Raw genomic sequence first — 27167 nt, 5'->3', positions numbered from 1 at the left:
TCGTAAAAGGAATGACAGGGGTTGCAGCTAGGGGTTGAAGGCACGCTGCAAAGAACCTTAAGTAATGCCTACAGTACACCGCGTGAGGTGCACTGATGGCACTACCCCCTACGGGGCTTGTCGTGGCTTGAACTGAAATGTAATTTCGACTGATCGTAGAACATGAAAGAATTTGACATGGCCCTCAGTGATAGGTCTGGTGTCAGTGAAGTGATTTGAGAGGGGCATGTAGCTCTGGTGTTTATATCAAAGATCAGCTATTTACAGTAGAAATAAAATTTTATTAGATGATAAAAGACTATGAGATTAATTATACCGGATATGGAAAGGCGAAGCAAAACATACTATAGAATGTCAAATACACCGTTACACAAGAAAAGGGCGACAAAGTGAGGGCCAGCACCTTACCTCTTCTCCTCAGCTAAATTCCTTAGTTAAAGTTGTGTTTTTAATATGTCTTCTCAAGCTGTCCTCCTTCCATCTATTGCTCAGTCTCTCATGTCTTCTTGAATGTAATCTCTTCTTCTCTTAGACATTCCACTTCGCCACTCTATGCATCTACAAAAAGTCATCTGTCACCGACTTGACTGTACCACTAAAATTACTAACTTGTTTAATGGGAAGCTTAACTCATCAATGAATCTGATAAGCAGAAACATATAAAATCCACTGCAGGGGAGACACTGTTGACCCATGAGTACTTGAAGAATAGCCCACATGATACAATCCCAAAATGTAGATAATTCAGAACAATACTTAACAGATGGGCGTATGTTGTGATTATTTGTTTTTCAACCAACAGAGAATGTCAAGCCTCAACAACGAATCCTGAGAGGAAATTTTGTCTGATACAGCAATTATGCAACTGAGAGGAATACAAGGGAAAGAAGCTAGAGTTTTAAAGATAATTAGAAAATTAAAGTTACATTTATCAAAGTGCATTACTACAAGGTAGGCTTACACAGGATAGATAAAAGCAGTCAGAAATCATAATTGCATGCAGACCTAGACCTTGTCAACATTTTACGTTTAAATGAGTGGTGTATTAGAGGCAGGTGCAATGATACACTAGCACTACAATTTTAGACTAAAAGCGGGTACACTGTGGATAAAATGCAACATTGTGTTAAAAGCAGTACTGTGACATACTACAGTATTAGAGAAAATGCGTGCATGTAGTTAAATACGGTGCAATTTTTTCCCTAGTGCTGGATCCAATCTCGACGGACTGATAACTCTCGTGGCACTGGGATCATTTTGTCCATTTGGTCAAATTTTCTGCTGTATCGACGAGCCGGTAGTGGGTCCTGCCAGCGATGAGCACATGTGACGTCATTGTCTGGCCGACCTGTCTTGGTGGGTCCTGATTTGGGTATAAGCCATAAGGAAAGGGTTCGCTCGTCTGTCCTTTAGGTGTAGCTTCGTAGTTGGGTTGGAAAAATACATGGACGAATTTTAATAAGAAACGTCGAATAAGCCAAACTCGCCAGACACTGGGATCAAAGTGCGGGAATAGACACTGCATCAGCCCCTTTCCAAGAATCAAATTCAGACAGACGTATTTTGTATGATACAGTCAAGCCGAACGAGCCTACAAACCATTAAGGAAAAGCAAAGTTCAGACTAATAATAGTCCCGACTCTCTGATTCTTTTTTTTCTTTTTTTTTTAAACTAAAAAACTGGTTAAGGATTCTGGCATTAGATAGTGATTATTCACCAAATACCCAAAAAGAGAAATTTCATTTAGGCAAAGGAACATGGTTGGTTGAGACCAACACCAAAATCAATCAGGAAGCTATCTGGTCATGAAAACCCTAGACAACACTAATGTCAAAGTAACTAAAGACACAATGAATAATGTGCAGGGTACGGCTACATTGCCAAACGAAAGATGAAAGAAACCATTACACAAATTCAGAGTTAGAAGATTGTGCAATCTGTGACATTCCCAGCAAGTAAAACAAAGAATTTAAATTACAAGATGCAAAGACTACATTTAAAAGGATCATCTAATATCATAGGCTAAAACAGAGACCTGAGACCCCAGGGTGCCGTACCGTACTATTCCGCTTAACCGAAGTTCTTGTGAAGCTGGGCTTACATTAGATTCATAGTTCAAGGCTGGTGGTCTGGTTAGCAGGGATGAATTCTCTCCTGATGATACTCCTAAGCGCATCACACTCCTCACGGTACCTGTAGTGGAAATTATTTCTACGGTTAGATGATAATCTTTTCTTACAGAGGGTTGGGTTGCTGGGCTGGTGCTGCAATGAAGACAATGAAAAAAGTTGACAATGAATGGTAGATGCATTCTACAAACCACTAGGAATTTGGTATAAAATTGTATTTTCTCATCCCTATGAAAAACAAAGTTCATCTGCTTCTTGCTCAGTGATAGATGGTAAAGCAAAATCCTTATTAATAATTTGGTAGGCAAGTAAACATAGATAAATCACAACTAGAGCTTCTCTACACTGGCAGTCATGTGGCTTCTGACCGCCGCTGTGATCGACACAACCGGGCAGCGATCTGGATAGCAACACGACAGATGCAACAAGCAGGGGCACGGAGATTGAACCTGCTGATTTATGAGTGCTTTTCTTTAGAGCCAGACAGAAATAAGATTGTAATTTTAGTTTACTCATGAAGGTAGCTGATAAATTTAACCAATCTATTTTGCAAATCATATAGCCTACCTGGCTTTTTCATACAGCAAGAGATAAAACACTGCAACAATGGACAGGAATGTTGACAGAAGAGGAAATATCAACAAATGTTACTTTAAAGACGGCTTTAAGAAAGGATGCAGACAGATACGGACACGAAAAAAAAAAACGAGCAGAATGCAAGAGATTTGGGCTGTCAAGCCATTTTGAGAGAGAGAGAGAGAGAGAGAGAGAGAGAGAGAGAGAGAGAGAGAGAGAGAGAGAGAGAGAGAGAGAGAAAGGAGAAAGGTGAAAGGTAGTACCTGTGATGATAAAATCTCATTCTGTAAAATTGCCTAAATATCTAGTTACATACGACAGACTATCATTTTCTCTATCATTATCATTGAGCCTACTACATATTTCTAAATATATTCCTAAACATCCGGTTGGCTTTAAAAATAGATATTTTAGACGTAATTTTTAAAATAACTCCTACATTTTCACCTCAATTTAGCAATCATCTTTCTTATTCTACAGTATCTTGCACAGAAAAGAACCAAGTTTCTTCAAATTGCTTATAAATACGAATATAACTGGCAAATACATATACTTCTTGGATTACAAAATTACAATAGGTATATTTTATGCTGACTAATGGCTTAAAATTACAAATTCACCGAACTCATTATAATAGGAAATTAAAAATAGGTCTAATTTCAAGACAAAAATACATAGAGTGAAGCAGTTCCTCTTCCAAACCACATATGCCACACAATTCATTATCAGCGAGGTTTAGCATCAGAACGTCTGTTCTTTAAATCGAGTACATCATGCAAATGTTTATACACAACATCATTTTCATACGGAATAATAACGGAACTAAAATTACTCCTCAAAATATTCAAGTTAATTAAAGGATACTTTTTATTAACAGTGAACTCTTGCAGAGCAGATCTAACATAAAGCTACAATAGGGTACCGAGTGTGAATAGGCCATAGGCATTAAAATCTCTGGGAAAATATATATTGAAAAATATACTAACAAACTCCGATTACGTTATTTACGTAATACTTATGGAAAATTAAGTAAGATGGCATTAGCCTTAATTATACAATTAAACACACCCATTCTACCTTTCCCTTTTTTCCTACGGACAGTATACCTTTTGAATGGTTCGCATCTACCACAATGTAACTAATTAAAAATAATTTTCTTTATCAGGATACCATAACTTTGATCTAGGATAGAAGTGTGCTACGTACTCCAAGGAACAGCGAGCATTAACACACGACGTTCTTTGAGTGTGGTTAACTTCTTCCATACTGGACTGTGAATGATTTAGTTTTACTTACAACATTATCCACATTGGATGTTGGGGGTATTTTCATACTTATTACGGTGAGGATTTTCTAATGTTATAAGGACTTTGGCTTCTTTCTTTATCTAATTGCCATAAATTCCATATTTCCATATTTACCCATAGGAAAAATACCTGATTTATCATCTATGTTAGCCTTACTACTTCTGGCACTCTCAAATATTTTAACTACTCTATCTCCAGTAAAATTGATCTGATGAAATAAACAGGTTATTATCATCCGCATATTTAGTGGTTATATCTACTGAATACTAAGGTTTGATAGCACCAATCTCTCTGACAGCATTATACAAAGGTCCTTCATATTACAAAATCATGGTAAAGCGACAACCCCGTCTCACTAAATCGAGCTATGGGGAACCAGCTGCTTGTGAATTGTTAACCATCTTATCACTAAATGAATTAGTATAAAGTATTCCCATCAATGCATTAAAATTACTCCCAAACCCTAGCCTGCCCAAAATTTATATCATTACTTATCTTAACAAACAACATCTCCTACAAGTATATTGTAATGAATTCTACTTTTTCCAAGCACGCGACAATATTGAAAAGGATAAATTATTTTATGAAGAACTTGTTGAATTCTTTTAGCTGTTAGTTTGGCAACAAGTTTGTCATCGACTCACAACAAGAAATTGGCCCCTTCTTTTTTCGAGGATGATTATTCGTTGATGTTCAGAATTAGTCCTGACTTTATTCTGCACAACATACTGAACTAAGATTCAAATAGCGCCACCAATAACATCTCAAGCAACAGCATAAAACTCTATTGGAAGACTGTCTGTGCATGGAGTTCGATATCTCTTAGAATGTTGTATGGCTTGGAAAATCTCACTCTTCAGAAACTCTTTATCAAATAGTGTCTGGCAGCATCATGTACAAGACAACTTAGAAAATTCAAAAAGTAGTCTTGTGATAACCGATTTCCCGGTCTAGTTTTATACAGATCTGTATAGAAATCCTTTACGTTTATGTGAATCGCATCTTTAGTTTTCAGTTCTCTCTTATCCTGATCGAATATGAAAGAATCTTCATTTTGCACTTTTCTTTTCTGCAAACGAATGATACACTCGGATACTTTTTCCTCCTTCACCTCGCAAACCTTTCACTTGGTCGAACTTTTATACCTTTGGCCGTTTCATCCCTGATGTCCTCCATCTTCTTTAGAATATTCTTTTATATCTTGCACTTGGTGCGACCTTGATAAGAGAGTTGGTTAAAATGGCGAAGCCTATTCAGTAGATTATATCTTAAGCTCTGTTTCGTCAGACGTACACGGGTACTGAATTTAGTAATTTAATCTCCAAGTTATCCCACCAAACAAAAACTCCATGGGGAGGTTGGCTCCTTATTTCTCAAATCCTGCCATATATAATCTTGAAAATCTCCTTTAATGGTACAACCGTCTAATCGTAGAGTAATTTGATTTCCAGTGAAAGTTCCAATATGTACTGCGTTCAGGAGACTGTAATCAAATAAAAAACGCGAATCAGTAGGAAATATATAAATTGTTTTTGTTGTGGGTACTTTCAACCAGATTTCTTACGTAAACTATCCAGCATCGACACGTAATTTTCTTTGAAAAAGATGTATTCAAGAATTCGCTCCATACAGTTCTGACAATCTCTTGACTCAGGTACACTATTCGTTTAAATTTCTGAGACATACAGGCACTTGTGGGCTTTGTCGAGGCCTTTCGATACACAACTCCTATATCCACCGAACATAAAGTCACAGGAACTGCTCTGAATACCTGGAAAAAAGTTCACTATGTGAAAAGTTTCCCTTTCGTTTTGATACGTAGAACCTGAATTTGCATAAATAAAACTTACATCAAACCCAACACCTTGATAGTTAATTATGATTCTACAGTCTTGAACTTGGACGAAGATAATTTCCCGCTACACTGATGTCTAAAAACCGCCTTTTAACGCTAATAGTTGGATTCAATAGCGTGAAAACAATGTTTAAATATTTTAAAATTCTAAGAGAATTTACGCTTTGTTCTTGGATTAACACATTATCAATTTTATGACAAGAATGAATGAAATTTTATCCGCTTATTTACTGTATACAAACCACTGATATCACCAGTAGCTATACGCAAGAAGAGAAGAGCAGGGTGTAACTTAAACAATCATTAATTAAAACCTAGTACCTTATAAGGCACTACCTCATCAACCCAGTTGTATCTGAATGTGTTTTGAACACTGAGCGTTCTGTTTGATAAAAAAATCTCAAGTTATATAAAAAGAAACCTTTCCGCTTATTATCTACGGTAATTCTTTATTACTAACGAGTTTTTAACGTGCTGCTCGTTATATTTTCTCTTAGTTTCCACCTCTTTCTTCTTACGAAATACCAATCATCCTCATCTTGCTCACCTGAGCTAACATTCGCAACATACCGTTCTCCTCACTTTTACCTCCATCACTGACACTTTCCTTATTTACCAAACTGCACTCGTCAGCGTACTGAGTACTTCTTTGACGGAGCTTCTTCCCTCTCAGCTGTATCAAGATCATTCACGCTCCTTAACTAACACTTCCAGTAATAGGAGGTACTGAACGATAATCTTCTCTCGTGTTGCTGTGCGCCTCAGTATTGACAATGCTGATTTGCAGGCAGTCGTTTTCAAAGCCCTGTAATTCATGTACTGGAAGTAGGTCAAAATCCAAAAATGAAACTTTGTCCGGTATTTCAGTTGTCAAAGGCGTAAGTAATAACCTCTTGGTATACAGATTTTAAAGGTGATTCCTGATCCCACATCTATAATGATTACCGCAACTAGAGCCTTCATAATCATTTGGGAATGATATGAGGATGTGCAAAATCAGTGACAATCTCCCTTTAACATTCTGTTGGGCGATGGATCATCAGCTGCGATATTTAGACTTCTTCTGGTTGTGATGTTGTCGTCCTATCACCCAATGCTGGTTTTTAGATTAAAGGAGTCCAAATCTTCTACACGGTTAATTGCTTCCTCTTGTCTAGTACCTGTCCCCTACAATAAACAAGCAAAAAATGCGCCGAAGTTTCTTCGGCGCAATCTAGTTTTCTGTACAGCCGCTACAACGTATAATCAAGGCCACCGAAAATAGATCTATCTTTCGGTGGTCCCTGTGTAATGCTGTAGAGCCGCCGCCCATGAAACTTTAACCACGGCACGGTGGTGGTTTATCCTATATCGCTGCCAGAAGCACGATTATGGCTAACTTTAACCTTAAATAAAATAAAAACTACTGAGGCTAGAGGGCTGCAATTTGGTATGTTTGAAGACTGGAGGGTGGATGATCAACATACTAGTTTCCAACCCTCTAGCCTTAGTAGTTTTAAAGATCAGAGGGAGGACAGAAAAAAAGTGTGGACGGACAAACAAAGTCGGCACAATAGTTTTCTTTTACAGAAAACTAAAAGGAGGTTGACCGTTCTAAAAGCAGAGGAGACGGAACTGGCTTCCTGAGCATCATGAGATCGGTCTTGGTTCCTGTACACATTTTTGTTAACTTTCCTGAGAGGTCCTTCTTATGCTGTGGACCTGACAATATTCAGACGAAATGTTTTCCAAATATTCAACTGAAAATTCAAAAGATGTGTTCTTGATGGTATCAGTCGTTCTTTGACGAAACATTAATTATTTGCGCGTTCACGTCCATCTCTTTAATTAAAAATACTCTTCCACCAAAAATTTTCACAATTTCACATAAATCACAGGCGAAATTATCCAACTTTACAACAATCTATATACTTCGTCCAATCTGCTGTACTCCATTTAATCTCCTATACCAGCAATCATCTTATCTAAAACTCTAACAATGTAATTCGTATTAGCTTCTAGTTGAAGGTAAAAAGTACCAAAGGAGTTATTTTTTTTTTGTATAATTAAGTCACAAATCTTTACTGCTAAAGATAAACACCGGGTTGCCATGGCAACGGCAACACCGGCTGGCCAGGAATTCCCTTGAAACACGCGTTTCTCCTGGATAGAGTCAGTACATTAAAATGCCCAAAATACGAGGTTCTCAAGACTCGCTGGATATTGCCCTCCATATCGATAAAATCACCTTATGAAAGCTGTCAAAAATCTAGTCAAGTCGAACCGATAACACGGAATCACAGCTTCCAACCCTCAATAGTATTACAGAAAATGGAGGATACTTTTAATCGATCTTAAAGAAATTTGCATTATACGGAAGGATGTCTTGGATTCTCTCCGCATTGTGGAAAAGGAATTTTAATTTTTTTTAATATACTCACTGGCGTTTCAGTGTAACAACGGTAACTTGAGACCCCCGCCCCCCCCAAAAAAAAGTGTTCCCATTCAGTGGGCTCAGTCACCTCTACATTACCCTGTTTCTCAAATTTGACTTTCCACTGCATAAATTTCTTATAAAAATTACTGTATGGAGGCAGAGTATTTAAGGATGTTTAAATTTTTGCTCCAGGATGCCATATTGATTTTGAGGACTGCCTTAACATATGGCAATTTCTGTACATTGCATTCTGAGTCAAGTCTTGTTTCCAGGGATCAGTCTTGACTGAGTAACTTGGGCACTTATCGAGTAGGAAAATAATGTTTCCTACGGCTTGAATTAGTTATGCATTTTCTCCAAAAGTTCATAGAGGATTTCTCCACTTCCAGGATTTGCTTCAGAGAAACGTCTTTGTGCTCTAGTAAACACAAAACTTTCAATCCCTTTGGGTGGTTTTTCTCGTGTTTATGTCCACGGGGCACTTCTGACGTTAAAATGCGTCGTTATTTTGCATGAACTCGCTATAAATCTCGTTCTTGAGTCATAACAAAGAATATTTGGGTGAAATCCATGAATAAATAGTGACACTAAGATCAATAACACTGAATAAACACATACACACATGTACAGTATATATACTGTGTGTGTATATATATATATATATATATATATATATATATAATATATATATATATATATATAATATATATATATATATATATATAATATATATATATAATATATATATATTTATATATATATATATATATATATATATATATATATATATATATATATATATATATATATATATATATATATATATATATATGTATATATATATATATATATATATATATATATATATATATATATATATATATATAAATACATGCATACACATATATATACTATAGTAATACCGTATTTCTACACTTACAATCTATGAAAAATACAGAATGACTGTATACAATACCAGTATGTTAGCAATGAAAAGTAATTTTACATTCATTGATCAAATGAAAATATTAACAAGTTACTCTATGGAAAGCAATCAAAGGAAAATATTGCTAAACATTTTCAGGTCACTCAGTCAAAGACGCGACTCATATAAAAAGCTGGTATAAACAGCAATAAAACAACTGCCAAGGCAATTTATTGTAGTTTTACATCATATCCCTTTTAGCTTAATGTTGGCAAGTACTTTTAAAGGCAAAGTATAGAATTTTTGATTTTCGGTTACTCAAAGCGGGAACCAGTTTTATCTTAGAATTGGCATTTGTGACTTTGATCGCCAACTTGGTCCTCTTTCAAATACTGTTGCCTTTCTATCTGTCTTTGTTTCTTGTGTCCACAGATCTATCAAAAAGTGGAGGCTATCTCAAAAGTAAACGTTTATATTTCATAATTTCCGGCTAAACAGATATTTTTACTCTTACCATTTCTCTTTAACCTTTCTGTATGTGTGTGTGTGCATGAAACTGCTTTTCATTTTTCTGACTATCTATCTCTATTCAACATAAAGTGTTTCATAGCGTATTAGCCTTCACAACAAATACGTTGAAATGCATCTAGCAAAATATGATGAATAATGTACAGCGGAATAACCTTCAACAAACCCTTACACAAAAGCTTTACGGGGAAAGTTACAAATACCTTCACACAACTTGCAACCGTATAAAGCACCTTTGATAAGCCCTATGCTGGAGGAGGAAACTGAGGAAACAGCACAGCAGCTTTGATGAGTATATATGGAGCAACTGTTCAGAAAGCGCTGACGACAAGAAATAACACACTAAGGTGGTCGAATCACCATCATTCAAAAGAACGAGAACGGGTCTTCTTTGTCAAGTTACATGGAAATGTGCTCTCAAAAAAAGGGCTAAAAAAAAAAAAGATAGTGAATCATATATTCAGCAACGAAACTAAGAAGAGGATTGCCAACAGATTACTGAGAACAGATAGTGCCTAAAAAAATCCCGTGTAGATAGATACTAGCTGCCTCCCTGCACACACACACACACATATATTATATAATTTATATTTATACATCTCTCTCTCTCTCTCTCTCTCTCTCTCTCTCTCTCTCTCTCTCTCTCTCTCTCTCTCTCTCTCTCTCTCTCTATATATATATATATATATATATATATATATATATATATATATATATATATATATATATCTATATGAATGCTTTAATTGATATTTAAAGACAACACTGAATTCCAGATCTCCAGCATAATTTGCACTCATGTCTAACAAGTTGCTTAGAAAACATTATTCTGTTTTGATAGATACAGCCCCTTCCCCCGTTCCTCCCTTTAAGAAAAAAGAAGGCACAATCAAGTCCCTGCCTCCTTGGATGCAATGGGATTTAGGGAACTTAGTAGAAACACAGAGACTAGAATAACTGGCTATCACACCAATAATGAATATCAAAGCATTCTTATGACTCCCACAAATAGCGAAAAATCCTACTCAGTGGCGTAACTAAGGGGAGGCGGGAGGGACAGTCCGCCCCGGGCGGCACTATGGCATCTTTTGAGCAGGTATTGTCAATGGAGCATGAAATTACTAAGCAGTTGAACTTTGATGTTGTTAATAGCGAATTCGCTTCTAGCAAAGCTCGTAGAGTTCCTTTGCAAATCTGCTGTGTTGTTTTTGTTTTAGCTTTACGAAATAAATGATTGAGAAGTTAAGGCTTAAAATGTGCGTTTAGTTTTCACCACTTCAGTACTTTTTAGCACTGGAATGGGGCGACACTTTTAAGAGTCCGCCCCAGGCGCCACTAACGCTAGTTATGCCACTGAACCCACTCATAACCTTAAGTAAATTTTTTCTTTTCTGTATACCACAGTGGAAGAAAATTAAGGAACTCCCTTCTAAGGAGCAGAATAGCGATAATCCAAACCTTCTGGGGGGTACTATAAAAAATAAGAAAAAGAATACCAGACCATTGGAAAAATCTCACCAAAATGACAGGATGGTTTCACTTGTAATTATTTATAAGTTTTCACTTAATCCTACTACAAGAGTCACCGCTAATTACTGGAAGTCTTCTCCTGAAAGCGGAAAAGTTTCTCTCCAAGTTACTGGGAGATATCACTTACAATTACTGGAGGGTTTCACTTGACATCACAGAAAGTTTTTATACGAAACTGATCGAAGATCTCATACGAAGCTACAGTAAGGATTGAACCTAAGCTACAGAAAAGAATATCAATGAATTGCCACAGGTATTACCTCAAGTTACCGGCAGGTTCGACATGAAATTATTGGAATAAGTAACTTGAATTCACCGACTGAGGGTATCATCTCGGTCTTACCTGAATTGATAAGTTGTCATCTCCAATTCCTAGAAACTCTCTCATTACAGTATCAGAAGTTTTTATATAAGACTTTTTATATAAGACTACAGGAATGTCTTCCAATAAGTTACAGGGTTCCGCTTGAATACAAAAGTTTTACATGTAATTACGGGAAGAGTTTTTCTTTATGTGGATTTTTTTTTTACATTAAAGCACTGAAATGTTCCCGTACACGTTAACGGAAGGTCTCACTTGAAATACTGGAATGTGTCACCTGAGTTTGCTAGAAACATCCTTTTAAGAAATCATTCCCACCTGAAATGACTTGCAGATCTCATCTTGAGTTACATGAGAGTCTTACCTTAAAATACCTGTAAGTCTCATTTGAACTGGAAGGTCTCACCTTAGAAAATGGAAGACGTCAACTACAACAACCACTTGTTTAAGCTAAAATTTTTGAACTACCACAATAAATTCACCGAGTTTCTACTAAATTCGGAAGATCACGCCTGAAACTATACCACCTGAAGTTACTAAAATGCCTCATCGGAAAATCTCCTTGAAGACTCACTTAGAAGCTAAAAAGGTCTTGCCTAAAATTACTGGAAGGTCTCACTGGAATACCTCGTCAAAATTCTGGAAGGTTTTCCTTAGTTAAAGCAATCCTCATCTTCAGTTACCGAAATATATAATCTTGAATTTACTGGAAAGTCATCTGAAATCAATATGAGAGCTGAATTTGAGGTTGCAAGAAGGCCTGGAACATTTCATCTGTTAATGAAAGATCTCAATTCCTGTTCTGTAAGCTCTCAATTGAATTTATGAAACTACTTGAAGATCTCACTCGAAGTTACTGAAACCTCTTGCCCTGAAGAAAGTACTGAGACACTTAAACCAGAGTTACTGGTTTCACCTGAAACGACTGGAATGTCTCCACCCAAAAGACTGTACGATATTACTTGAGGCATTATTACCTAAAATGACTAGAATGACATCTTCCACGAAATTAGTGAAGAGCTCGTCTGGAATTGATTCCGAGAAAAATACCTGACGACCTCACCCGCAGTAATAGAAGGAGAAGAAGAAGGTCTCACTTGAAATCCTGCCCGAGGAAATAAGGACAACGAACCGAATAGCATGATCCGATAACACACAAGTGGTTAAGAGTGCGCGCGGAGTATGAATAATTAAACGGGCAAAATGGTTTGGAATCTCTTCCAAGAGTCTTAGTGAGCTGCTAAGACGCTCCGGAGATTCTTTTTACACTCGCTCTCTTCTCCGAGATCTCCTTTCTCTACCTTCTTTCCTCCTTCTTCATTAAATTCGTTCTCGTAAGTTAATTTATTATTTCTACGTCTTAGCTCCGTACAATTTACTACATAGGTAGGACTCAATTTTTTCCCTTTCATTATCAAGTCGCTCAATTGCTTTTGCATTACTTTATGAGATCCCATGGTTTTCAAGCCTCTTTGGTATTTCTTATTATCTTTTTAATCCAAGAACACAATATCTATTTTACTAGTGAGACATTCACTCAGTATAAATAGAATAATTCATATATATATATATATATATATATATATATATATATATATATATAATATTTATTTTCTAAAAATATCATATTGACCGACTTTGAGAAAAACCATGGAAAGAACGTTGTTGACTGATATCTCCTAGAGAGAGAGAGAGAGAGAGAGAGAGAGAGAGAGAGAGAGAGAGAGAGATCAATAATCATTGCCTTAGTTCAAAGGTGCAACACGATCCAGGCACTCACAAGGAATAATCTGAAATGTAATGTTCCTTTTTAGTAGCTGAGAACTTTTAATATTACCCTTACGTTCATATTCTGCTGAACCAGAAATAGAGCTAAACATAAATATTTTTGATATTCTCGACACGGCTGGTAAAAAACATTAATGAAATAAATTATACGTGTACATGAAAGAGTTGGAAAAACCTCAAGAAACCGTGAATTGATTTGGCAAGGCCATTTACGTGTCCCGAATTACGCATTTTATTTTGCACTGCACAGGAATAAAACGATTGAATTGTTCTCCGCCTCTGAGGGAAAACCAAGGTCTCATCTACGTTCTTATATATATATATATATATATATATATATATATATATATATATATATATATATATATATATATATATATATATATATATATATATATATATATATATATATATATATATATATATATATATATATTATATATATATATATATAAGAATGCATATGATATTATTTTTCCTTCAGAGACGGAGAACAATTCACACTTAAAAAACGAACTTTAAAACACAACCCCCATACACACACACACACACACACACACACACACATATATATATATATATATATATATATATATATATATATATATATATATATATATATATATATATATATATGTAGAATTACTAAAAGGACCTCATTCAAACTGGATGGTAGCTAATGGAGTATTTATTCAGAAAAAGTTACAAGCTTTCTTGGACAAACATTCCACATTATCAAGTATTCGTACAATACTTGATAATGTGGACTGTTTGTCCAAGAAAGCTTGTAACTTTTTCTGAATAAATATTCCATTAGATACCATCCAGTTTGAATGAGGTCCTTTTAGTAATTCTACTAATGCACAGAACAATTGTGTATGTGATAAAGTTTATATATATATATATATATATATATATATATATATATATATATATATATATATATATATATATATATATATATATATATATATATATATATATATATATATATATATATATATATATATATATATATATATGTAATATACATATATCTTTGGGAGCTTGAACTCGAGTAAGGGAAGTTTCATATCGAAGATCTAACCATTTTTTCCATTTAACGAAATAGGATACAGCAGTATCGAGGCAGCAATTCTCAATACGCCTTTCCTTGTCTCTTTCCCAGTTTCGGGTATTTTCTCTTTTCCTCTCTTTTGGAAAGAATTCCGGGCTGTTCTCATACGTTCTCGAGTCGTATGGTTTCTTCTCTCAATGAAGCACATTAAGGCAAAGAGAGTATTGGTCATAATCTTTTGGTTGTGAGGTTCTTAATTATCTGGGAGAGCAAGATAGGTGTGTCAAGCTTTGTGCTATAACACTGTTTGTTCCAGAATCCCTGCTGTTGGCCCGGCGACTCAAGCAAAGACAAAAATTAGGGCATGGAATTATTGACTGAACCACCACTAGATTTAGTTATTGATGTCTCACTTATATATTTAAAAACTTACACACATAAACAAACTCACGCATACACACACACACACTCGCTGTTAATGGGTCATTTGTGGCATAATACTTTGGAAGCACAAAAATGCCATATGTGAAATTAATGTACACATATATAGATATATATATATATATATATATATACACACATATACATATACACACACACACACACACACACATATATATATATATATATATATATATATATATATATATATATATATATATATATATATATATATATATATATATATACATACATATATAACTTAAGAGCTGGTTGAGATAAAGCAAAAATAGCTGGAATAAATAAATTTTATTTCGATAGACTGGAGATTATAACTGAAACATTACACTGCATAAATGGAACTACATAAATTTTATATCATAAAAGTAGGTCTACCGAAAACTTCAATGTTTACGGACATTCTTTCTTTCAATTTCGTTTCAGAAGCAAAACCATCTGTCATATGCAATCTGTGCGTCAGAAATATATAACAACTGCCCATAGTAAAGTTTGTCTTTATTTTGTACACTGTACATCATTAGTGAAGCCAGCTTGCTGGAATGAGAATGAAGTTTTAAGGTGAAGTCTCTGACAAACTTGACTTTGCCGAGTATAGACAGTGAAGCAGATCAGTAAATATTCCAACAAAAGGTCTGTATAGCTCAATTCGTCTTACCATCTAACGAAACTGCAACACAACGGAGTCCAGGCAACAGTTCTGAAGACTCGTTCTCCTCTGCCTCTCCCCCCTTTTTTTTATCCGTTTATCCCCTTCCTTTGATAGGGGAAATTCGGACTGCCTTCATGTGCTTTTAAATATCAACTAATACATAGCCTAGTATAAGAAATAAAACGCTATTTCACTACATTTAAAGAAACACCACCTCCTCGCCCCTGATATTCCATACAATCCATCCTTCACCCAGTATAGACCAAATCACAGACCTCGAACAATTCCCAACAGCTCCTGGTTCTTGAGGTCAAATACTTGAAGTTGCTTTTATCCTTTAGCCTTGAAAGCATCACAAGGTAACCTTAAACGTGTTTGTTATCCTTCTCAGATTTTTTTTTAATTTCGGCGGAGAAGTACTCGAAGTTGCTTTTGTCCTTTAGCCTTGAAAGCATCACAGGGTAACACTAAATGTGTTTGTTATCACTCTCAGATTTTTTTAATTTCTGCAGAGAACTTCGTTATCTTTTTAACCTTATCCATTTTCTCAGTTGGTTTTTAGCAATTTGCATTTTAGTGTTAAGGGTTTCTTCCTTGGGACGAGAATGCGTGTTATAATAAATATTGGGAGAATACCTCAGATAATCTCGTCAACGATAAAAATGAATAGTTCTTGGTACTGCAGCTCTCTTCTTCCAATTGGAAAAGCAACGTTTGAAGATTCTGTTCAGTATTTATTAACAGGGTTCTTACTTCCAACACCTGTTGGCCCCGGCCTCAATTAATAACTTTGAGATTAAATAGGAACGTTGCTTTGTTTATAGTTACGAAACTCGTTCGGTAGCGCACGAATGCAGAATTTACTTCCTTGAAATTAGTACGTTGCACCTTTAGATTGAAGGACTCTTGGTTGAATCATGTCTAAAAAATGACGTCTAGGAAATACTTTATACTTATAACAACTGATTTCTTTGTCAGTGGTATAAAATATGAGTTCTTGTTTTCAATCTTTCCTTGACAATGAATGATATGAATGAATTCATTCGCAACATTTTGTGAAAGTTAGTGATCAGTGTATGGTTTCAAATAACGTGTGCAATGTTTTATTCACTTTGATGTTATCGAGGGCGGATTATTACAGGGGGAAAAAAACAAAGTGCTGCTTTTTCCGAGCTATAATGACTTATTGATGAACATATATTTTGATGAAAGCACCATCCTCTTGGAACATATTTACAGTCGGATGAATTAAATAACAAAAAATTTTCTCGAGAAGTGACGCCAACTCCAGCTGCTGGTAAATGCCATTGACAACTGAACTTCTTAGTCTGGATCTCGAACCGTAGCGTCCTTTTAAAGCCAGACAAAATGAAAAGAAATGAACATGAAATTTCTCCGTGGACTACAGAGTACATCTTTCTTGCTGATCTTAACTACCACTATCTGGATGGAACGGAATATAGAATTTAGGCCAAAGGCCAAGCGCTGGGACCTGTAAGGTCACTCAGAGCTGAAACGGAAACTGACAGTAAAAAGGGTTGAAAGTTGCAACAGGAGAAAACCTCGCAGTTGCACTATGAATCAGCTGTTAGGAGAGGGAGGAAAGTAAGATGGAAGAAAGAGAATATGAGCGGAGGTAGAGTAAAAGGGATGAAAGGGGCTGCAGCTAGGGGCCAAAGGGATGCTGCAAAGAACCTTAGGTAATGAGTTAAGTACACCTTAGTTTAACCAGACCACTGAGCTGATTAACAGCTCTCCTAGGGAGGGCTGGCCCGAAGGATTAGACTTATTTTACGTAGCTAAGAACCAATTGGTTACCTAGTAACGGGACCTACAGCTTATTGTGGAATCCGAACCACATTTTACCGAGAAGTGAACTTCTATCACCAGAAATAAATTCCTCTAATTCTTCATTGGCGGCCGGAGACTTGAGCTCGGGCCTAGCAGAGTACTAGCCGAGAACTCTACCGACTCGTCCAACGAGGAACTACCTTAGGTAATGTCTATAGTACACCGCATAAGGTGCAATGACGCCATGACATCCCTACGGGTTACCATTCTATGCCTTGATGCAGATCCTGGATCCCACAATTATCCTTTTCACTTTCTACGTCCATTCACTTTCACTTTCATAGGACATAAAGATTTGAGTTTCTCTTGCTATCATGTCTTAAGATTACAGGGAACTCTCCTTTAAGTAAACAGGCACAGACACTTGTGTTCTGAAACGCATTTCCGGGGCAAGTTTTGGAACCTGAATATCATATCGTTTGTACTTAAAACTTGTAGTGTTGCTGAGAATGTCTCAAAATTCAGTAGGCCTATTTAGACCAGAATTTTTATGAAGTCATTCCATACCGAATGCGTGTGAACGAAAAAATATTTTTCACTTTGTTTTTTTATCACTCTGGCACGTGATTTATATATTTCTCATTGCCAAAAGCAGTTTTTTTTCTGTTTCCTGTTTTCAAAGTCTGTTTTTTATAACCGAAATGCCTTTCGTTTTCTTTATTTGTCATAATTTTCGATTAATGTTTTTTGAATGCTGTTCAATTCATTTCCATTATTCGCCCCTCCCAATAGAGATAAAGAGGAGAAAGTGAACATAAAAGTTGAGATACTTCACCGCCCTTATGAAGCGCTGACAGAGAGGCGATATCATCTCAACCGACTGTTTTTTGACGAGGAGCGGTTCCGTTTACTCTCGGAGATGAAAAATCCCATCGAAGTGATCAAGACTCCGAATAGAAATTTCTTTGAAGAAGATGGCTTAGCCTAAGTAAGAACCTACTAAATTTAAGACCGTCATTAGATATTCAATCAAAGGGACCTTATTGAATAAATTCCATTATTCCGGACGGCGGTGCTGGTGCTCAGCGAAGATTCCCGTCTCCTCGGCCAACTCTTATATACTGTAGTATTCAGTGCTGTGCTGCTTCCTACTCCATGAATTCCGCAATGAATGAGAGTCAGCTTGAAAAGAATCCGTCCTTTGCTTCTATGCAACCATGTGGAAGGGAAGAAAGAAAGGGATTCCTGGCGTTTCTCCCAAGACAAAGGTAATTGATGTTGCTCGGAAGGCGACGCCGAGACTGACAGGAAATGTGAGCAGAGTGGAAATGGGAATGAAGTTCAAAGGTCGCACACAGCCTTCTTCTTTCGACGGCTCTGGCGCTGGGTGGGCGCAAGGGGGTTGGGCTTGCTTTTCATGGGGTGCTGGAAGGTTTTGGGGGGTGGGACCGAATAGCCGAATTAGCAGTGGTATTCGAAGGAAACGTACTCGACAATATTCGCCGGGGTTTCTCTACGTACTCTGGAATTTGGTCACCAGTTGAGTGACGTGCATATAACGTCAACAAAATTCATATTCGAAGGAACAATTAAAAAAAAAAAAACCACATGCATATAAAAAGTCGCCGTATCTTTCCTTCTGCATCTTTTTTGTGGATATAACTGATAAACGCATGAAACTCGTAACTTTGAAATAACTGAAACTGTTTACACGAGTAATTAAAATGATATTCCTTCGTGAGCGCTGCCACGTTCTTCGTAACCCCATGAACCTCATTTCTGAATAGCCTCAAAAGGACCCTTTCGGGGAGAAATATATATAACCCACCAGAAAGAGTGAAGAGTTGAAAGCGATTGAGATTACTATCGGATGACTCATAATTTCATTGGCAGGAGGACAGAAATGGTGACGGTGATCTTCCAACATTTATTATCTCCCAAAGTCAAACCTGTTGCTAAGCTGGTTGGGGATAAGGAGAACGATCCATTATTAATATTCAAGACAGAACCACTTTGCATTTCAATTTCTGACGTGTGAATAGCGATGGCATCAACGACCCCCCGGGCTGAAGTTGAGGTGAAAAGACTCATAGTTTGTGCCGCTGACATAGAAATCTAACTGATTTCCTATGGCGTCATTTTATAGACGTCACTCAGTCAACATAGGACCTTTGCAGGTGATCTCATTTACTGAAATGAGAAATACTTTGTGTAATATTAACCCAATATGCACTGAAGCGCCGTAAGAAAGCTCAATGCTGGACATCTCAGCTTTTGTAGACTAAACCGCTATTTAGTAAATATCAAAATTAACATGTAAAGTTTTCCTTATTTATGTATATGAAATGGTTAATTAAACATTAAATAGCTTCCGACATCAATTCACATAAGCGAAGTCTGGAAATTTTCGTTCTTTGCCCACGTCCAAGGCTGCAAGGCCGCTGATTTGGAACTTCCTCTTACATTACAGCTTTGTTCAATCAAAGTCCAAACACTAAAAGCAACTACAGTTAGGGACGTCTGACTTTATCAAGGAGTTTAACGGTCCTAAGCAATTAAGTCCATCGATCTGAGGTGCAACATATTAATCCCGAGGAAGTAAATTCTGCATCAGTGTGCTACCAAACAAAGTTCATAACTATGGAAAAAGCAATATTCCTTTTGAATGTCAAAATTATATACTGAAATTACTTATTCTTAGAGGTAAGAGCCTATAGGTTTCGAAAGTAATAGTATCGTTACTTAATACAGAACAGAATCTTCAAATATCTTCTCTAATTACAAGAAGAGAGCTACAGTATCAAGATCAACTGAGATATTCTCCCGATGTTCATTGCAACACATATTGCAATCCTTTACAAGAAATTTTTAAAATTGGGAATTTCTGAAAACCAATGAGAAATGGATATGCTCCGGGGAAAATAATGAATTTCCAAACCTCATTTCCAAACACTCGGAACGATAAACTACACAACTAATGTCGTCTGATGCTTTCAAGGTCAATAGATCAAAGAAACTTCAAGCCGTATGTGACCTCAGGAAGCGGAAGCTGTTGGGAATTGTTCAAGGTATCCGATTTAGACGCTACCGGGTGAAGTGGGGATTGTATAGAATGTCAGGGGAGAGGAGGCGAGCTCTCTCTAAATGTAGTTCGCCTTCGGTAAAGCGACATTTTATTTGCCGCATTGTTAGAATCACAAAAATATGTGTCCGAGTTTGAAGAAACCTAATTATCATAAGCTGCCCTCAGAAGTATACTCTACATGTGAAAGACTTAGTACACGCAAAGGTTAATCTTATATTTCAAAATGCAAGAAGGGAATCGGATTAAAAAAAAAGCCAGTGTAAGCTGAAAACTTTGATAACTTTACTATTAGGATCCTATATATTTATGAAGTATCCGTTATGCAGTTGAACGTTTTATTTAGAACCTAAAATCTATCGAAATAAACAAATTACTTTAGCTATTTTATCTAAATCGGATCTCATTTTATATATGTATATGTATATATATATATATACGAGGGTAAGTCAAAAAGTTCCAGGAAAAATTGTTGAATGATGTATTTACACAGGAATGAAACAACCCAAATACTTGGTAAACAATTATCTGTGATGTAGTGATCCATATAGACTTGTTATCTCAGTCATCCTCTTGCTACCGTGGTGTTAACATCTGCTTCAGAAAAGTAACTTCTTGAACCCATGGAAAATAAAAATTTTGAGATGAGAGCTAACATCAAGTTCCTGACCAAGCTTGATTGGAAACCAGGAAAAATTATTGAAGCTTTGCAACAAGTTTATGGAGATTCTTCTCCATCTAAATCAGTTGTTTATGATTGGATAAAGCGATTTAAGGATGGTCGGGAGGACCTCAAAGACAACCCAAGAGAGGGAAGACCATCGACTGCAAAAAATGAAAGAATTGTGGCTTTGGTGCAGAATCTAGTGGATGAAGATCGTCGGATTACTATCGATATGATAGCTAATGAAACTGGGATCTCCCATGGTTCCGCATTTTCAATTTTAAATGAAAATCTTGGTTTGAGTAAACTTTCAGCACGTTGGGTCCCAAAAGCGTTGCGCGAAGACCAACTGCATCAAAGAGCTGAACTTTCTCTTGCAGTTTTAACGAAGATTGAATCAAATGAATCAGAGTTTTTGACCGGATTGTTACTGGAGATGAAACTTGGATCCATCAATATGACCCAGAAAGTAAAATTCAATCAAAGCAATGGTTACCAAGAGGTTCAGCTGCACCAGTGAAGTTCAAAGTGGCGAGATCTGCCCAGAAGGTTATGGCAACAGTGTTTTGGGACTCCAAAGGAGTGATTTTGATTGATTTCCTTGAAGGACAATAAACAATCACCGGGAACTACTACAAAGGTGTTTTGCAAAAACTGAAGACTGCATTGGCTAAAAAACGTCGAGGAAAGTTGCACCGCCGAATTTTGTTCCATCATGATAACGCTCCAGCACATTCATCAAGGGTTGCAAGAGAAGTCCTACGGAAATTTAGGTGGGAAACTCTTCCACATCCTCCTTATAGTCCTGATCTTGCTCCTTCAGATTTTTTCCTGTTCCCAAAACTCAAGGAACACTTATATTAAGAGGAGTCCGGTTTGAATCTTTGGATGCTGCTAAACATGCAGTTTCAACATGGTTTAATAGAAAGGCCCCAAATTTCTACAAAGAAGGGTTGCAGAGGTGGAAACAGCGCCTTGAAAAGTGTATAGAGTTAGATGGTAGATATGTAGAAAAAATGATGTTTGAATTTCCTTAAATAAAGAGTATATTGAATTTTTCCTGGAACTTTCTGACTTACCCTCGTATATATATATATATATATATATATATATATATATATATATATATACATATACATATATATATATATATATACATATACGAATATACTGTATATATATATTATATATATATAATATATATATATATATATATATATATATATATATATATATATATCTATATCTATATATATGTATAAATTATATATATATATATATTTTATATATGTATTGTACTAATCACACACGAGAATTTTTTACCTCCAAATATTAAGCCACAAATGACCCATTAATATAAAATTTATAATACTTTGTGAATAACTTCGAAAGTTAATAATATGGATGGTTTTATCAAATAAAATTAACTTTGGGTGTACCCTACATCTAAGGTATGGTCAATATACTGTACCAATAATGAACAATCAGCGACTCAATACTGGTATGCGTATATAATATATATATGTGTGTGTGTATATATATATATATATATATATATATATATATATATATATATATATATATATATATATATATATATATATATATATATATATACGTGAGTTTTTAATTGTGAAAATGTATAAATAGATAGTGAGACAGACATGATCTAAATAGTAAAACTTCAGTTGGAATATGATTCACTAAGTCCATACATTATCTTTCGTCTTTGCTCGAGAGCCGAACTAATTCTGTCAAAGCACAAAGCTTCGACAGACTCTGTGTCTCGTCTCTGCGTTAATTTAAGAACCCCACAACCAAAGATAATGACTCATACTGACGTTTCCTCAAGATAATTCACTGAGAGAAACCACACGACTTGAGAACATAAGATATCTCGAATTTTTTTTCCCAAAAAGGGAAAAGGGAAATACACGAAGCTGAAAAACTGAGAGAAAAAAAGGAAAAAACATTGAGAACTGCTGCCTGGATGCTGCTATATCCTATTTCTTTAAACGAAAAAAAAAAAAATCTTCGATAGAAAACTTCCCTTACTCGAGTACAATCCTTTGAATATCTATCTCTCTATCTATCTATACACAATATATATACATATATATGTTATATAATATATATATATATATATATATATATATATATATATATATATATATATATATATATATATATAAAATATGTATACAATATCATATATATATATATATATATATATATATATATATATATATATATATATATACACACTCGTATATATATATATATATATATATATATATATATATATATATATATATATATATATATATATATATATATATATATATATATATATATATATATATATATATATGAATGACAGAACAAAATAATACAATTACTTTTCTTGGCGAATTAAATCGATTTTTCCCTTATGCAACATAACGTATCAGTCACAATCTAGAATTTGACATGGTCATCACAATTCCAGACCCTTCTGTTACGACAACACCCAGCTGTCACATATTCTGAACCACGCCATGTTTGGTTTGAACAACAATGTGTTACACTAGCCCCAGTTGTTCACTTGTACGAATGCTTGGGCTAGAATTAAAACCACAGCAACCTGCAAACTTTCAAGCAACTAGGCAAACTTAACAACAGCAAGTGCAAAAAAACGACCCAGTAACCTTTTCAAACTCAAGAATCTACTTGAGTACCTTGGCAATTATACCTTGCCTACTTAACTCAAACCTCAACACTTGGTCTTGTCTGCTCCGTTTTCCTCTACTCTTCCTCTCATTGCCCTAAATTGCTCTCTGCCCTCTCTAAGTCCTTCATCAAGCCTTCAGAAATTTTAAAGCAAGCTAGAAAAAAAAACTGGATGGATCTTCATCCCTGAAAAATCATAGCTATTTCTGCTGTCATCTGTGCAATTTATCACGAAAAAATGACGAAGCTTCGACAGATAGCCTTGCCAAAGGGCAACTAAATATGTCTTAAATTACGCAATTACCTTTGTTCGACGCTTCTACAATTTTCGTCCTTACTTCGGTAACAAGCATTCAAGCATTTGTAATGGTTTAATAATTACTGCAGCTCTTTGAGTCCAACCACTTCTGCTTAACGATCAAACTACCTATGGGTATTGCTTCCACCTTAGCTAGTTGCATAAATCTGAGAGAAATTTTTTTACAAGTTTCCTAGCAACAGGTAAGTGAAGACTGAAGAAAAGGTCCTTAGAGTTATTCTCTTCTCTTTCTTCACCAACAGAACGAAACCACTTCACAACCATTTCAACTACTTGATCGGTTCCCCACTCTTATTAACATTTTCATCTCAGTTCGTTTACTTTTTCCCTCGGCTAATTTTCCTCTCCTTCCGAATGGTCTTCTTTTATTACTCAAGGACTGATCTGATCATCACAACAACACAGATCATCTATTGGTTAGGCAAAGTGCAGAGGTCCACTCCAATTTACATACTTCCACTTTAGGCAAGAGCCCGTGATGGCGGAAGATCAGTTTCAGGTACCCCAACAAACCAACCAAAGTGAATCTTATCTTTTGATGCCATCGTGTTTATCTGCGCCAAACGGAAACACAAACGACCTTTTACAACCTTATTTATTGACAATAAAACGGAAAAGAAAAAATACTGGACGGTGTCCACACCATTTGTGGTGAGATGGATATACGTCAGCTCAATAACTGTTAATATACAACAAAAAAGGAATAAAGAACAAAAAACGTCAATTACAAAATAAAAATAATATCCTTATACTCCTTATACACTGTTTAGCGCCGACAAGAAATGTCACCTCTCTATCGTAGTGTAATTGTAATTACTTTCGTTTACTTGCCAAGCGTTCATAGCACCATTTCTCCTTAGGTGTGGTAAACGCTACATGATGTATTTTCTTATCTCTGTTAACTTCGGTAGCTTATTATTTACTCACATACCATTTAATGCGGAATGAAAATGCTACGTTCATAAACCTTTTTCATGTCCAGTTACAAATCTTTCTGCGTACTAAAATAATTGTCTTTTCCTTCAGTCGTCATTCAGAAAGACAGGCAAAATAAATCAATCATTCGTCAGTAATGGCTAGGCCCACTAACGCCCCTGAGTGGCTGAGATGAAGAGATGACATAGATACTATACTATTTTCTCTGTGTCTCTGTCTCTCTCTCTTCTTCCCCTTCTCTTTAGTTTTGATTCGAAGCATAATATTTAATGAGAATCAAGCTGATTATTTTTATTCTCATATTTCGATTAATTCATGGAATTTTAGTGCTTGTGCTTCTTTGTTTTTTTGTTCATTTATTCTTGTTAATGTTCTTATTTTTTTTAAATTCCAATTATCGCATTCTTAATCGTTCTTCATTTCGATGCAGTAAGGTTCTCTGGCTTGCTTTCCTCTGAAGAAAATTCATTCATACCGATACTTTTAGGAACTGAGTACCATTTTCCTATCTATTATTTTTTCTTGTGTACTACAGAGTCTCTCTCTCTCTCTCTCTCTCTCTCTCTCTCTCTCTCTCTCTCTCTCTCTCTCTCTCTCTCTCTCCTTACTCTGGTTACTATAAAACTTTGTAAAGTTATCGCATATAATTGTGTGTACTTACTAACAAATATCGCTTGAACTATGTATGCTCAATGTGCTAATCAAACAACATTAAGAGTGTGAGAGCTTTTAGTAATTAAGTTATTTTAATTATTAAAGTAAGTTGAATATCTAATCATAACTGAGAATATATTTCTGTGGATAAAAGCTAAGAGGATTAAGGGAATTTTATATAACAGAATGTGTAATAATCCCATCAGTACCCCTTTTGAAGAAGCAGAAATTTATCCCTTTTTTAAATATCTATTATTTACCGACTAAAAGTTACATCTAGGAAATATTTTGAATTTACAACTTGAAAGTGGTGTCAAGTTGCAACTTGAGAAAGTGGTGTCAAGTTGCAACTTGAGATATTGTACAAGTGCAGCTTGAAACAATTGTAAAATTACAACTTGAAAATGTTCTAAGGTTATAATTTAAAACTGTTGTAAATTAATATCTTAAATGATTGTCCAATTAAGTTTTTTGTCTTTTTTAACAAGCCCGGCTGGTTTATTACAATCTATATGAATTTTTTTTCACTATTTGACCTGTCATGGGCAGATAAGTAAATGTTACTGAAAGATGACTCGATATGTCTGACACGGGTCTCCAGTTTGGTGCTTGACAAGTAGTGATTAATATTAGCAATAAAAAGTGGAAAGGGAAAGCAACTGCTTTCACTGTTCATTGAAAAGGAACTCCACGATCAAGACAGAATGAATGACTAGTTAATAAAGGACCAGAACCAGCAACTAGACTTAACATGCCAAACTAAGAACGAACGAAGTACGTGAGGGAAGGCTCTACTCAGCGAACCTCTTTAAGAATGATATTTGTTTCTGCGTATCTTTTCGGTATTTCATCTTTCAAGCCCTAAGGTACATTTAACGTGACAGATGGAAAACCTTCTATAGTGTTACAGAGTGTAATCGAGCCTAACAGTGCGAGCCTCAGGGAAAACTTGACCTAACCCTTTTAAAATGTCAGGTGGTGTAAGAACGTTAAAGGAAGGCCACCACAGTCTCTGGCAAATGGGGCGTGTGAATCAGATGTTTCGGTGCTATGCCGATGAAGTTCTGGGAAATAGCTGAACAGGGAAAAGGGGAGATAGAAGTGACAAAGCATGTGGGGACGTGTTAGGGGGAGGGACTTTGGCGGGAGTGGGGAGAGGGGCGTAGTGGGGGGTGGGGAGAAGGGCGTAGTGGGGGGTGGGGAGAAGGGCGTAGTGGGGAGTGGGGAAGGCTTGGTGGCCTTTCTGAACAGACTTCATTGAAGTTGTCAAAGATTCTACGTTTGGGTTTCATGTCTCACTCAGCATACGCAGCATTTTTTTTCTGAGTAACCGGATTTTATTTTTAAGCTTTAAAGATGTGGGTACCCATAGAAAAAAATATACGTGTGTACTGATGTGTACTCGTATATGTATATTCATGCATCCAGAATCCTCCACTGCTAATCATACTGAAAAATACATTGATA

The 27167-nt window shown here is 35.8% G+C and overlaps 1 long non-coding RNA gene across 1 annotated transcript in view; it reads right to left on the bottom strand.

The window, feature by feature from the left end:
- Nucleotides 1-202: 202 nt before the first annotated feature.
- The window catches only part of LOC136836925 (uncharacterized), a 274975-nt gene continuing 248010 nt past the window's right edge, over nucleotides 203-27167 (bottom strand). The window contains exons 4-5 of the long non-coding RNA XR_010852504.1: nucleotides 2059-2194; nucleotides 203-558 (exon numbers count right to left, since the gene is read on the bottom strand). This is a non-coding gene — a long non-coding RNA (uncharacterized lncRNA). The remainder of the gene's footprint in view (nucleotides 559-2058; nucleotides 2195-27167) is intronic.

This window comes from Macrobrachium rosenbergii, chromosome 57, assembly GCF_040412425.1.
Source record: "Macrobrachium rosenbergii isolate ZJJX-2024 chromosome 57, ASM4041242v1, whole genome shotgun sequence".
Classification (NCBI taxonomy): domain Eukaryota; kingdom Metazoa; phylum Arthropoda; class Malacostraca; order Decapoda; family Palaemonidae; genus Macrobrachium; species Macrobrachium rosenbergii.
The sequence above is the reverse complement of the archived record's forward strand: the minus strand, read 5'-3'. Positions and strand labels throughout refer to the sequence as shown.